The 17,135-nt window shown below is 27.6% G+C and overlaps 1 protein-coding gene across 3 annotated transcripts in view; it reads left to right on the forward strand.

Moving 5' to 3' along the window:
• LOC107444238 (RNA binding protein fox-1 homolog 1-like) overlaps positions 1–17,135 on the forward strand; it is a 311,515-nt gene that overhangs the window by 15,717 nt on the left and 278,663 nt on the right. The window lies entirely within an intron of this gene.

The raw sequence follows: 17,135 nt of genomic DNA on the forward strand, positions 1-17,135 counted from the left end.
TAAAGCAAAAAATAAAATTTCAATAAAGAAATGATTATTTAAAAAAAAGCACATTGCATAGAATGAAATTTTCTAAAATATGAAAGGAAGTAATATTAATTTAAAAACTGTTTTTCATATGATAAACTTTGAATTTTAAAGCTTACAAATTACAAATTAAACTTTTGATTAGGTCGGAAGTTCAAAGAAATGAACTATTGCTAAGATCTAAATTATTTTTTTAATCACACAAAAACTAATAAAAAGAATTAAATTAAATAAAAATAATAATATAATGAAACTAATATATATATAAATAAAATAAAATTAAATAACTTATAAATAAAAGTTAATATATATCAAAAAATTAAAAAATTAATATATAGAAATTAATATTTTATATAATATACAGAAATTACATATAAATTAATATTTCATATCTAATATATTAAACTAGCCTTTCTCTCAAAAATCTTCTTACTACCTTGAATGCTGATAGATTGACCCATTACATGTTACCAATAACTGAAATTGAATATTATGTTTCTTGATTATCATTTCAACAGCATTTGCTTTAAAAACTCCCAATTGCTGTCATGATTTACTAGTTCACAAAAATAATAGTTTTTATTAGTTTATGAAAATAAGAAATAAATCCTACCTGTAAAATAAATTACAAATTACGTTAAAACATAAAGAGATATTTGAGTGATTTGAAATTATTATTTCAGCAGAATAATTAGTATAATAATTTTATTTCAATTATAATAATTTTAAAATTCAATAATAATTTTTAATTATAATAATTTCAAAATTTAATAATAATTCTTAATTACGATAATTTTTAAAATTTAATAATAATTTTTAATTACGATAATTTTTAAAATTTAATAATAATTTTTAATTATAATAATTTTAAAATTATCAGAAAATTTAATCTGCAGCAAAGGAATTTTTAATGTTCGTATAAAATGTGTGATTGAGAAATCCTCAGAAGTGTTTAGAAATATTCGATGATTATATTATCACAAGTGAAAATAACATACTTTCTGACAAATTTGATTATTTTTCCAAACAATTTTATTTATTGCATTTTTAGCTTTAAAGTTTAATTTGACTGTTAGAGACGCACTAGCGTAACACAATCGGAAACATTTTATAATATTCATTTGTATGATTCAACAATATTATACGCAATTAAGAATCACATTGCTTTTTTTCGAGCTTTTTTATTAACAAAAAAATATTTGTTTTATTTCAATTGAGACCTCATTTGCAAATTTACGGTAAAGACAGCTTCGTGATATATTTATTTTTTATATTTGATGTTTGATGTATAATATCATATATTTTTTGATGGGCAAAAATGTTTGTTATAGTTTTAAAAAAAATAATCGACGTGACTAAATTATTTTTCAATTTACTATTCTAATTAATTTTTTTAATATTAACAGTATTTTTAGCCATTGATATTTACTATATTTTAAATAGTTCAATATATTTTTCTATTTTCTATGGTCTGAAATGCATTTAGTTTTAAATAAAAAATGAAAAAGATCATGAAATATAAAATTAATAAATACTTACAATGCTATCATGAGACTGCTGCAGTTACAATTCTAAAATTTAAATAAAAATATTGCATTATCATTTTAAGGAAAAAACCGAAAGTGTCTTTTTCTATTGTAGAACGAAAAAAATCGAATATTTATTCAAATATCCAGCAAATTTGCAAAACAATATGCACATATATTTTTACATATAAAAAATAAAAGTAGATATAAGTACATATGGAAAGAAAAATTTATTCGAAAAAGAATGAATTTATTAAGGCATTAAGGCATGCAAATAAAATAATTCAGTATTCGCTTTTAGCAGCAAAAGCTAATAACGTTTTGTTTACGCCAAACGTAAAAATTTATCACGCAATAATTGTTCCGATTTGAAGTTATTGTGTTGTGAAAAACATAACTTTGAACTGATCAATGACAACTTTACTTGCGCAAGTATTGGATCGTTTATGTGTGTCTGTTTTACTATTCTGGTGTGTTTATGAATTTTTTATGTAATGCATTAAGCTAATCGAACTCAGCAGTCATGTACACTTTCTGAATTACAAGATATGTATAACTGCACTTAATGCCTAATACGTCGATCATTGAATTATGAGTAGTTTCAATTTGTTTGAACACAGTTTATCATATTTATATATTTTATTTATTTTTTACTTATTTATTTATTTTTATTTACTTATTCTTATTTATTTATTTTTATTTATTTATTTTATTTTTTGTATTCCTTTATTTATTTATTAATTAGTTAATTCATTTATTTGGCCTATAAGCAAATAAAAGTACTAAAGGGCCTTTTGAAAATGAAATAAAAAATTAAGCGTTTATCAATGGAAAATAAACATTAAAACTATGTCAGTCATTTAAAGTTGCAATTGCAGTGGTTAAATTAGTAGATAACGCAGTTGAAAAGACGTATAAATCCTACTAGCACTCCTATATCCATAATCCATAGCGTTAATCCTATATCCATAAATCCTATATCCATAAGCCTTATTTATAATCTATATAAATAAATCAGAATTTTTATATGTATGTGTGCACGTATGTACCGAGTACAAATACGCAATTAAGAACTCATCGGTGATAAATTTGGTGAATATACGTAAGATGATACAGTGAACCTAACTGATTCCCTCCGATCATTGTTTCACGTGTTAAATTCCACAGAAAGAGTTGCCAAAGAATTTGGTAAATATTTAGGTCACAACAGTGCTGACGTAAAATAGACGGATAATGGGTTTCAAAATCCTTGCCATCAGGATAACCGTGGGGAGGTTTTCCAGGTTTTATTCTCTATGAACATAGAGAGAAAATTTCTGTTATGACCTTAATTCTGTTATGACCTTACAGTGATAATTTTACTGGCATAAGTAATAATCTTACTTAGCACCTAATTTAAATATCTTACTAAAAACATAAGTCATTGCTTTTTTTTTTTTTTTTTTGAATGGCAATATTTTTCTTTTTTAAAGTCTTCTATAACTAATATATATATATATATATATATATATATATACAGTCAAACCCCGCTATAGTGAACACGGCTTATAATGAACTCCTGGATATAGTGAACGAAATGTTCGGTCCCGTGCCTTGCTATACCCGTATAATGTTATTTTTTGTGGATATAGTGAACCAAAAATGTGATGAAGTTGGATATAATGAACTTTTTTCTGTCTTCGACTGATTTTTTTCTTCATTTTTTTGTAATAATTTTGAAATTTCTACTTCAAAATAAATACATATACCGATTTTTAAAACCATCTATAGTGGGGAAGGTAGCGATGAGCATTTTTTTCTTGTTTACTTTTTTTATTTTACTTTCCCATCCCTAAACAAATCAAGTAGATGCTTCCAACCCAGGCAGATGATGCACCTGTAAGGTGTCAGTGGGATCAATATACATTTTCTGTCAGAGGGAATGAGTAATTATTCATTATTGGTCAAAAGAAGGGCCTTCATTTCAACTCCTTTTTGCTCTTAGTGCTGTTAAAAAAAGCCTGCAAACAAGTGTCTCAAATTTAACTATGGCGAGCAGTAAACGAAAAATGTTCTCCATTGATGATAAAGTGGGCATAATCAGAAAAATTGAAAATGGATGTAATCAAGCTGATATTTGCAGGGAATATAAATTATCCAAATCTACAGTTCGTAACATATGGAAAAATAGGCAATTAACAATTTCTGCTGAGGAAAAAAATTTAAATGGCAGAAAAAAGTTAAGAGAAGCAGATCACAAGGATGTTGAAGAAGCATTACTGAAGTGGTTCAGCATTCAACGAAGCCGCAATCTTCCAGTATCTGGACAAATGTCGATGAATTTGCTAAGCGATTTTATGAGATTACTTTTATGTGTTCGAATGGAAGGTTAGACAAGTTTAAAAAGTGGACTAACAGAAATTCAGGAAAAATTATCTGACAGTCGGGAAGTGTTTCCATATCTGATGTTGAGGATTGCTCATCAGCTAAAGATTACTAATTTTTTTTTTTTTTTTTTTTTTTTGTACGCAGAACGAAGAGTAATAGAAAATAACACATTTTTTGCTACTACATAATATTTTTCAGTCATTTATTTGAATAACGTGTAATAAAAGGGAGAAATTTAGGAACCATTAGTTAAACTGCCCGCATAACGGATATAGTGAACTTCCGGTTATAGTGAACCAAAATTTCGGTCCCTTGAAGGTTCACTATAGCGGGGTTACACTGTATATATATATATATATATATATATATATATATATATATATATAAGCACACCGGACAAAAAATTAGTCACCCTTAGAGAAATCATAAAAAATATCATTTAGTAACGAGTAACACAGCTTCTGGAATTGATAACCAACTGGATTCAGTTACGTAGTAAGTCCACAAGGTTTTGCAGGTACGTCGAATCCAGTTTAAGTCACTCGCTGAGGATTTGATCGCGCAAATCCACCAAATTAAGAGGATGCTGATTTCGGCGTTTTACCCGTTGTTACAAAATGCCCCTAAAATTTTCAATGGAGTTCAAATCAGTTGACTTTGATTGCCAGTAGAGATGTGATGGAGTGTTTGAGTGTCCATAAAACCAGTCACATATTCTTACAGCCCGATGACCTTTGCTGTCGTCATCTTGAAAGGCAGCACCCGATCATCCAGAATGTCCAAATAAGCATGGTGTTTCATGCTAGTGGCCACCTCAGTGAGAGGGCCCAATAAGAAAAAAAACCCCAAAACATGACAGACCCACCTCCGCCTTGAACTTGACCTTGCACAGAGTCAGGAGGAAATACTTCATCTGGTTTCCGGTGCACTCGCTGACGTGAATTGAATAGAGGCAAAAACTTGATTCGTCTGACCATATTACATTCCGTCAGTGAGCAACTGTCCACGTTCGGTGACTCCTAGCCCACTGAAGTGGAGCAGCATTATGTGCCTGTGTGAACAATGGCCTCTTACGAGTTATTCGACTCCAAATGTTCATGGCTTGTAGCTCCCGTCGCAATGCTCTCTCACTAACAGATTAGGTTGGACTTTCATTCACTAACTGAAGCAATTCCTGTCTGGTTCATTCACCGTATAACCATGGACACGGCTAAACACAATTACCCCTTTTCCCCAATCTGTCAAATACTTACACTTACTCATATATTTACGCACAATTTCCGCTTAAAACAAAAATATCACACTGATGGCTACTTGCCTTTGATGACGTTCAGGCAGTGTGTTCGCAGTTGAGCACGTCACATGACCACTGCGTCATTTAACGAAACGTAACGATTCATCGGTGCTTGTGCACTAGGGTGACTAATTTTTTGCTCGGTGAGCTTATAAACACTCACACACACACACACACACACACACATATATATATATATATATATATATATATATATATATATATATATATATATATATATATATATATATATATATATATATATATATATATATATATTTGTATATATATTTGTATATATATATATATATTTGTATATATATTTGTATATATATATATATATTTGTATATATATATATATATATATATATATATATTTGTATATATATATATATATATATATATATATATTTGTATATATATATATATATATATATATATATATATATTTGTATATATATATATATATATATATATATTTGTATATATATATATATATATATATATATATTTGTATATATATATATATATATATATATATATATTTGTATATATATATATATATATATATATATATATATATTTGTATATATATATATATATATATATATATATTTGTATATATATATATATATATATATATATATATTTGTATATATATATATATATATATATATATATTTGTATATATATATATATATATATATATATATTTGTATATATATATATATATATATATATTTGTATATATGTATATATATATATATATATAATTTGTTAACAAAAATAATAGAAGTAGGCAAATATAAAAATTTTCTATAAGCTATTTTTCTAATGAAAAATATTTCGATGCTTTAATAGTTGAACTTTTTGAAACAGTTCCAATATTTCAACGTATTTTAATAGCAAACAATAAATAACAAGGTACTGCTAATTAAAATTTTTATTTCAAAATATCTTATTAAAAAAGAAAATAGATTGCAAATCACGTGATCACTAATGTTCACAGGAAGATTTATTTTGAATTCCTGGAATTTGTAACTTTATTTTTGCGGTTATATTCACTTAGTTAAAGGGGGGAAAACATAGTTTTGTCGAATTCTCAAGCCTCCATCCACTCGACACAGCGAGTTTGACTCAAGATAGTCTACTCGAAAGAGCTTTAGAGCTTTTTCATTTAGGTTTAAAAGTAGCGTGCTGTGAATTTTAATTACATAACAGTCTGGGTTCTCAACTACGCATTGAGATATTTTTCATTAGGAAACCTGCCGCTTAACCTGAGTATTTAAACGAGTAAAATGCCACGAGATGGTGCAGAATCTGCGTATTTAATACTCAGTATCTTTTATACCAACCAGCTGTTTTAGTTTAATAAAAAAATTAGTATGGATAACGCTGATATAAAATACTCTCCGTTGTAAATCAAGTCCTGTATTAAAGACAAGTTCATGTTAAGCTGAGCATGCACGGGTTTTGTGGTTTCTCCTCTCAATAAAATATCTCGATAGCAAAGGTCAATGTGATTTGATTTTCCTCAGTTACGTCAAAGGTTAGAACTCTTTCTATAGGTAACCAATTTGCATTCGGTTTTCAACTCAATATATTTCAATGCTAACAATAAATAATCCAAGTGATAGACTGATCATGGGTTTTGAATCAATTCAACACTAAACTAACCGTGAGATTGGCATACTTTCTATTTCTATCGTAAGCAAATGTATGCTAATATATTTATTTAGCATGTGGGGATTTTATATATGTGGGGTTATTCTTCATATATATATAATTAATTAAAAAAAACTCAGATAAGGCAAATTTTTCGAAATTTCTTTTCAAAGATTCCCCTTGCTTTTTGAACTGTATTTAACACTGAAATGGCTACCTGTGAATCAATCGGTCAACCAGTTGAACATTGCTTTTAAAATGAAACTTGATACTTTACTAAAATAATTTACAGTCGTGTTGTAGCTTTATGGATTGATCGCACAACAGCACTGCTTAAATAAATTAAAGGAAAAAGCAGGTTGATGGGTAACTTCAATTTCATTGCGTGGGCTGCTGGTATACAGATTGTTGCAAATAAATAAATATTTTTACATGCACAAACTAAACTTAAAAATACAAAAAATGCTAGACACTAACAACAATACAACCTCAAAAGCCACAGGTCATTTGAGTTCAAACGGAAAAAAAAGCCCGATAAATACAATTCGCATTCTGAACCTATCACATATGCCAGCCCGATACAGAAGAAGTTAGCAAGCGTAAAGGAGAAGTATCAGAGGAAAGTCACCAACGGATATCATTTTTGCTCTTTCTTCTTCATCCGTGTCAGTGACATAGGCTATGGAAAATTGATAAAGGAGGTTTGGCTCATTCATCACTCTCTCTTCATCTCTTAAGAAATCTTGAGGCAATATCATCGCATATTTAAGATGCTGAGACATGGGAAGCTCGCATTTAAGATGAATGCATCTCGCTAACCCAAGCCACCATTGTTCTCTTTTCTGCTACTTGTGATTCATCATGTTGTGTATGTGGAAACGTTGATTACTTTGCTTATACTGTCTTTTGTTAGTTTCTGAGTATAAATTAGTTTATTTAGATGAGGTTCGTTTGTTCTGAAATGGATGTGGCGAAGAGAATATTTGATGAAAATGGAGGTTTTTAAGTTAAAGAAGAATGTTGATTTAGGTATGTATAGTTGATGGTGAAATTGTTAGATTGTTCATTATAAAAAAAAAGATTGCTCTTAGATGTAACAAAAGAAATTAGCAATGTTCCTTACAGACATGGTATGTTCTGAGTATAAGTAAATTTTTGAATTCATTAATATTTTTGGAATCCAAGAAACAAAACTATAGTTTAATTGATCATAAATTGCTGAAAATGTAATGCAATCTTTATTATTGTTTTAAAAAAATCATATTTTTACTTTAATTAGCGACTGGTAAGATTTTGTATAGGACTCATATGAAACTTAAAATAAGCTAAAACTTTAAAAGCATTTTTTTCTCGATGAAATTGTAATGTTTTAACGGAATTAAAGTGATGCATTTTGCAAACTTTTAAAGTCATTTGAAATTTATGTTTTATATAATTTTTTCAATAAAATTTATTCGAAATTTTGTATAATATTTCTTAAATACAAAAACAGCATAAAAAATGCAGTTTTAGTTTCAAAATTTTTTTAAAAAATAATTTTGACATAAAAAAATAGAAAAAAAAAACTAAAAGCAAATTAAAATCTGGACTAATGAAGTAAATTGTACTAAATCTTTTTTATATTAAACTGTAACATCTTCATTTATATCAAAGCTTATAGGCATCATTTTTTTTAATATATAAATGTTCTTAAAAGCTCTTTTTTTCGTGGTTGTTGATCCTGAATTTTTTAATGAAAACACAGATACTAATTTCTTTGCTTTTATTACTTTATCTAATGGTTGATTACGCATTGTAATCATGCAAAATGTTCAATTTCTCACATTTTTTTGTTTTTCCCAACCATATGTTTTTTCTAGTTTTTCAAAATACGTGGCCAGTGCTTGATAGCATTTGAAAAACATATAAAAAATTAGAGTTATTTCAAATGAGAATATGGTTTTAAAGCAAAATATGTTGAAATAAATTTCTTTTTGGAAACAAAAGTCTTTTTTCCGCTTAACGTCCACTTCAAATTACAGTTCCAATAGTTGATTTTCCAATTGTACAGTTTGAATGGAGATTCATTTCCTGCTTTATCTATTGCGTTAAAATGATATAATAGAGTTAGTAGTTCAATCCTGAAATTTTAAGCAGTGATAGGTTTTTGTCTGCTATTGCGGGTTGGTTTAATATTTTTCTTAATGGTGTAAGTACACTTAGATCATGAACCTTACTTATTTGAAACTTTATAATTCATGTTTTCAAGCAAATTATCTCAAAAATTTTATAAAACATCTACAATAAAATAGAAATTTACATATTCAGAAGTATCGGAATTTCGAAAGCTTTATTTAGCTTGTTTCTTTAAAAATATATAAAATGCTTATTTCCTAACAAATCAATAATTTTACTCCCTTTTTAAACCGTTTGTAAGTTTGATAGATTTAAAGAGGCATAATTGATTATTTTCCTCCATCGTTACACGCAATATTAACAATGCATCATCATACTAGGTTTCTAGTTGAATATATTCAATATATTGAAAGGTTTTTCAAAACATTTAAAAAGAAAAATCATTAAAGAGAACTTGGAAAACTTTCTGTACCACCATTAAATTGGAAATGGAACTAAATTTAGATTTCTCACTTAGACATGAAAAACCTCCTAATATTTCAACGAAAACACATTTTCGTGAAAACGAGGGTAAGTCAAATTGAATAAAATTGCAAACGCATTTTCCGCGTTACACGCACGTACATTGATTTTCTATTTCCCCTCCCTTCACTATTCCAAAATTGGCATTGACGGGAAAAATAGTGCAGGGCAAGCGAAATAGCCGGACGTGGTATCCGGCACCTTAATAACGCCTGACTTTTGAGACCTCTGTCATCATTAGCGCTGAGCCGTGGAAAGATGAACTATTAGTTGTTGCTTTAGGATCTAGTTTTCTATACTCAATCGCTTAGAAGAAAAATGGTACATGTATTTTTTCTTCTTGTTTCGAACAAGAACAATTCATAACTTACATCACTACATTGCATTTTTTTTCTTGTTTCGATCAAAAACAATGAACAACTTATTTTACTAAATCGAATGGTACATGCATTTTTCTTCTTGTTTTAAAATAGAACAATGCACAGATTTTTTAATGCACAAAATTGCTTAAAAATTTGTAGGGAAAAAGTAGAGGAGAGTAGGGTCTATTGTAACAGGGTAGGATTGTAACAGAGCAAAAATTTCGAGTGTCGGGTTCTAGATTTGGTTCCCAGGTGGCGCACAAGGTGCATTTAATAAATCTACATGTACATCCCTGCTGGCAACCATTTTTATGTACTTTTGAAAGAGTTACATCACAAAAGATATTTTAACACTACTTTTTTTGGTATTAGAATATTATATTGTAACAAAGTAATTTTGTTTAAACAAATAAAAGCTATTAACCGAATATGTAAGTGGACACCTTAATTAACATTTCAAAGAAAAGATTAGTTTTGTTAATTAACTATCATTGTTTTTAACAAAGGAAGCTGAAATGGCGTCTTGGGGATGATTGTAACAATAAGTAAGGGGACGATTGTAACAGCTGAAAATAAATAATATTTTGCTTACAAACCATTACTTAACTCTTTAAGAACCACCAATAGTTTCCTATATCATTTATATTATGTTGCATGTGCATTATTTTATTTGTCACCTTTCACAGCATAAATTAAAAATTTTAACCCTTTATGGTTAAAAGTTTAACCCTTTAGGTCTCTGCTCATTATTATTTTGACTCCTAAAATATCACTACTATTTTGATCAATAAAAATGTATATCACAGCTATGATAATATGTATAATTAACTATGTTTTAGTTGAATTCATGAACTGTTACAATTGACCCCGTAAGTGGGGACAATTGTAACAAGGGCACGACTGTCAAAAATTTTTAATAACTAATATAATAACATTTAAAATAAGGTTGTTTTTTTTCTAGTAGAGGATAGTCTACTTTACTCGTCTGTCAATTAATACTAATAATGTATTGGATTTCTTGTTAGTTGAAAGAAATTAAGTAAATAATGTTACAATTGACCCCACTCTCCGCTATACTTAAATATACTTTTAATGGTGTTATATGCAAAATTATGTAAGATATCTGTTCTTCGTTATTTCGTGGGGCTGATGCATACTTTAAAGCATCATTTAATCATCTAAAGTATTTAATGATGGTAGAATTTTGCTCCGTATTGCTGATTTAGTAATTTCTTAGATAAGATAATGGCTTATAAATTAGCCTCAATTAATAAAACGCCAGCATTCTATAGAATAAATAAGCAAATTTAATAGACTTTAATGCATTTAGGAAATTTATGAAATATGACAATTAGCCTAATCTATTTTAAATATGCACTGCATAAAATATTTAAGTTATATATAATGAACTTATTTATTGCTATATAATAATTTTTTAATTATATATATAACGACAAATAAACTTTAACAAAGGATGTTAAAAATTCTCCTAATAAGGTATTTATTTAAAATAAGATTATTTCTCAAGATTACAAATGTAATATTGAAAATCTGTTGAATGACTGCCTTTTACCGGATGTATTGCTCATATTAAACTGTCAATATGTAATACTGTCAATATATGAAAGTCTAATATCCTACAGAACGTCAAAGCGTATTATAGCATGCATGATAGATATCATTATTTCGCATTTTGGAATTTAATAGCATACCAGTCAATGTGAGAAATTATTAATGGTTGCATACTTTGCAAACCTGTTTTCAAATTTACATTTTCACGATTATTTATACATTAGAAAAAAATAATTACCATTGCTGCTAAATATAGAATATTTTATGTATATTAAAGTGTATAAAAAAGAGCCTAATTGTTTTATGATTGTTATGTGGGAATTTTCCTTTACTCTGTTATTTGTGCATGTACAGATTAGAATAAAAAAACAATAACTGTGACAGCTTATTAATTTTAAATTCTAACTTTGATTAACGCATATATCCATCATTATTGCTCCGAAATGACTGAATGCCGGATATTTTATAATCAATGATTTGTTGCAATATACACATGGCGAATTTTCGATATACGGTGTCTTAATTGATCGACACATCCTTCTCTATGTTAATTAAATATAGTACATACTTAATTTATAAATATCAATAAATGAACCGTAGGGGCTCATGGTATAGAGTATTGTTCAAAATTACAGGGTTAAGGTGTTGGTCATTGACAATCGCAAACTCAGAATTGTTTGGCTATTCAATGCCGGTTATAAAATAGAAATGAAATAACTATATATAATGCTTTTAAAAACTTTTTTAACCAATAAAATATTTTTTAAAGCATTAAAAATTTTTTTTTACTTTGATAAACAAAGAACTAAAGAAACTACCAAAAGAAAATTGCATTTTTATTTATTTCTTTTCACATGCTTATTGATATACGAAGCCCTGAAAGCAAAGAGTATGGAACGCTCGTTTTGAGCTGCAAATAAACACTACCTTTAGTAAAACAAATTAATTTTGTAAATTTTGTTTTCACAAACTTAATTTATTTTACTGAAGGTAATAACGATGTTTTACTATAATCACGATAATAACGATAATTGATAATAACGATGTTTTTTTTTTAACTCTCGACAAAGTCCAATCTTTTCTTGCTTGATTAAATACTATAATAAATTGAATATTATAAAATAATTTAATATAATTCATAGATATGTGCAACTTCAAATAAAATAGTATTTTTTACGCATTTAAAGATATACACACATTCGGAAGGATGAATATATTTGTCAAAGTAACAATTTTTTTTTAACACGTGGTAAACTCCAACCAACTGATTAAAAATTCAAAGTATACTTGGCATCTGATGATTTCAATTTTTTTTTAACATAAGAGCTTTCGGAGGTGAAAATAATTTAAAATAGTCTGCGAAAGGTACTAATGAACGTAATCTCGTTGTTTGCGCATCCCTTTGTTATTGTTATTTGGAATTATCTACACTCCTTAGAAATTATATAAAAGCTCGATTCAGTGTTAACTTAAAATAAAATGCTCATCCACACAATATATTGAGTTGTTCAACATGTACCTCAAAAGAATTTTACACCAAAACTTTTACTGCCTGGTTTACTTCGATATTTTCCAAAGTGGTAGATTGTCTTCAAGGTTGGGTTCAAACTACAAGACTACGAGCATGGTATGAAAGACTTAACAGAGTGCTCAAATGACCAGTGAACCAAATGACCAGTACCGTAAGTAAAAAATACATCAAAAACATCATATAATATTGGAAATCCATTGTATTTCATCTGAAATAACTAAGGCTAGTACATAAATGTTGGGCGCTCAAAATAAGCAAAAAAATACTAACTTATGCAAATAGATTTCTGAAAATAAAGTCAAACATCGAGTTGTTTTAATGCATTATTTTTTTCCTTTCAGAGTAGGCGTTTTTTTATACATTTCACCGCTGTATATCAGGTCTTGTGTTTTTCTTTCTTTTGGTCTCATGGTATTTCAATCTAGGGAAGATGGATGAGGTTTTTAGACGCTGACAACTCTCCCCTTTTCTGCAGCTCCAACATAGATTGAAAAAAAGAAGAAGGAAATAAAAGCACTCGATCACATTTTGAGAATTTTTCCCATGTCTGCGTGCAAAATAATGCAAAAGAAAAAAAAATTCTGAAGTAGTAAAGAGACCGAGAAAAAAATATATGAGAGCTTACAAATGTAATAATATTCTACGAAAAATTTCCATTTTTTATGCAAAAAAATAAGATGTCTACAGTAAAACATGAACATCAAATATCTATCATTGATAATAAAATATTATGGAAGAGATGGAATTTTATTTACAGAAATACTTTTATGATTATGAAAAAAATATTAATTATATCTTTCGTTAAGCATAATTTGACTTAAAGAAACTTACAATATAAGAAACTTAATAACAATATAAGGAATATAATGGAAAAAATTAAATAATTTTCCTTTAAGCACGCAATAACAATTTTTATGAAATCAATAAATATTTAATATTTCACGGACAATCAGATGTATACTTGATAGTGAGTCGAAATCAGGATCTTATTTTTTTAAGGATAAAATGCGCAAAAATTAAATATTTTAATTTATTTATCAAGTTACGATAAACAGAATTCAGTAATGACGTCATTCTAAAATATACTTTTCAGCATTTGATATAAATTTTAGATCCATATGAAATTTTCAGTATAAGAATTGATTAAGGGAACAAATGAAAAAAAAATATTTTAAAATGAATATTTTTTTTCCAAAAAAAAAATTATTACTATTGAGCTGAAAGACCCTGGGAAAATTTAAATTAAAAGTGATTGCATATTTGTTAATCGACGCTTGGAAGCATGGAAAGAAATACAGAGATTAACGAGTTATAGTGAGATAATACTATCAAAAATACTGCCAATACCGTGTTTTTAAGAAACTTGGCACAAGAATTAAGGCCAAACAATTTGTTGGATCTAATAACGTGTATGTGGCTGAAGAACGAAATTTTGAAAAAGGATTTTGATACTCGTCGTGACATTGAATAATAATTTTCCATACACTTGTATTGAAATAAAAAAAGTTATACGTTACATTTATTACGAACAGAAATATTTGCGCATATATATATATATATATATATATATATATATATATATATATATATATATATATATATATATATATATATATATATATATATATATATATATATATATATATATATATATATATATATATATGTATATATATGTATATGTATATATATGTATATGTATATATATGTATATGTATATGTATATGTATGTATATGTATATGTATGTATATGTATATGTATGTATATGTATATGTATGTATATGTATATGTATATATATGTATATGTATGTTACGCTTTGAAAGCCTAAACATTGTAAGTTCGTAGTGTGGCCGGTGCTTCTTAAAAAAGATACAGGAAAATACGGTAATCATAATCTAATTTTATTAACGTAAGGGCCAGAGCCCCAGAATGACAACATTACATGCTGGTGGATAGGTATAGAATAGCACATTTGGCCTTGGAAAGAGGGTTTTTATATCTTTCTGGACAATATATTTAAATGTTAATAGGTCTCAGTAGCGTGGGACTGATCAATTTCCCAAGCTGCTAAAGCCACATCATCACATTTTTTGAGATAATTAGATCAATATTATTACTTTCTTGTGGGAAAGGTTTTTAAACGTTTGCGCGTTGGATAAATGCTCTATTTAAGGATTATATTTAATATATAATTGTTTTAACATTACATGATATTCCCCCCCTCTGAAGAAAGGTCTGATCAATATGCTAGCCTATTGGTCAGAACTTCCCCCTTCACGCGATTTCAAATTAAAATTTATTATTTTTGATATATTGTCCAATATTATACATTTATAAGTCAAGTATTACAACAATAACATTTACATAAAAGTAACTAAATATTTCTGCATAACTTTGAATAACAATAATTAATAACAATAATTAATAACTTTATAATAATTAATAATGATTATGTACATTTTTCCTTTTCCTGTTGAAAAGAATAAGAAATATCAAAACAACTCTAGAATATCTAAAACAAAATATACCATGACATATATAAAATAAAAATAAATCAAACCAAACTTTCACAACTTGTGAAAAGTTCTTCTCTTGAAATAAACTGGATCCATTGTTCAGGCCTAAATTTATTAAGTTATTCATCCATTTAAGAAGAAAAGAAAAAGTTTATGTTCTTAATCATCATTGTTTCATTTTCGAAACAATTATTAAAATTATTATTCATAAAGTCATTTAAATTCACTCCTCATTTACATGGTTTTTACTTATGATCCCATTAATGATTATGTGTTTTCACAAATATTGTGTAGCATTATTCACAACATATGACATACACTTGAAGAAATCAATACAACTAAAATAATACAAATAATATAAGTAATCTAATATAAAATGTTCACTTTTCCACATGATAATTAAGTTCTTCGATAGCATAAAAATTTACATACAAAGTGCATTATAAATCTTTGTAGAAAATGATATGCTTTATTCCAAAATAATAAAAATATAAGCGTTATCCATTGATAACAATTGATAGTCTAAGTTGGGTAAAATATTTCCCAACTAGACGGAAAAAAAAATAGGGTTTTAAGTTTATTTACTCATGCTTGATCCTTAATTGAGGAGAAAACATCAGTAAAGAAACATTCTATGTGAGGAGTCCCACGGTTCAAAAAACCATTTCTATATATTTCATTTGCAAAATAAAATTTAGGAAATTTACCTAAATTTTCCGAAGTAACTCTCAAACATCATGTAATAAAAAAATTCAGACATAGATGCATTAAAAAAATAAAATAACGGGACTCCAAAAATAGGGGCAGAAAATAAAAATGAAAAACATATGAAAATACCAGCATTGAAAAGCTATTGTGAATTTTTTACATACAATTGAAACTGTTGACTTGGATAAAATTTCTTTTAATTTGTTTACATGTACTATTTCTGATTCTTTCTTAGTGAGAAAATTAGGTTTATCAATTTCAAATGACACCTCAGATAATTTCTTTAAAATTTTGTATGGACCAGAATATGGTGAACTTAATTTCCTTGTGTTAGGATAATGGAATTCTTCGTAAATTACTAAATCATTAACTTTAAAATTAGGTTCCAAAAAATGAGTGCCATAACGAATTTTGGTTTTCTTAAAAAACTCTTGGGTATTTTGAGCAGCTATTTTTCTTGCTTCATCAACTGGAGGATAAATATTTTGATTTACAAGAGAATCACAAGGTAATTTTCCATACATTAAATAAGCAGGAGGAAATTGAGTTACAGAATGAGGGGTGTCTATAAAGGCGCATGCTATTACTTTTGTAATGTTTCCTATTTTAACACTTACCTTTTGGAGGTTTCCCTTGATATTTCCTTGAAATTGCGAAATTAAAATCCTAGTAGAGTTCACATGTTTTTTTGATTGTCCTATAAAATGTTTCGGAATTATAGTGATGTTGGATCCTGTGTCCAATATAGTTAGTAAATTCTTATTGTTCACTCGCGATGTCACACATAAATAGTCATTTGATGGTCAGCTGTTGTTATTGCTGGGCTGCGGAGGCTGGGAATCATGCTGAGGTACTCCATAGCGGTTAAGAGAATTCACAAACCTTGGCTGCTGCATTCTGTACCGATGCTGGGGAGTATGTCTATTCT

The sequence above is a fragment of the Parasteatoda tepidariorum genome, chromosome 2, assembly GCF_982258835.1.
Source record: "Parasteatoda tepidariorum strain Cologne lab strain chromosome 2, Ptep-v5.0, whole genome shotgun sequence".
Classification (NCBI taxonomy): domain Eukaryota; kingdom Metazoa; phylum Arthropoda; class Arachnida; order Araneae; family Theridiidae; genus Parasteatoda; species Parasteatoda tepidariorum.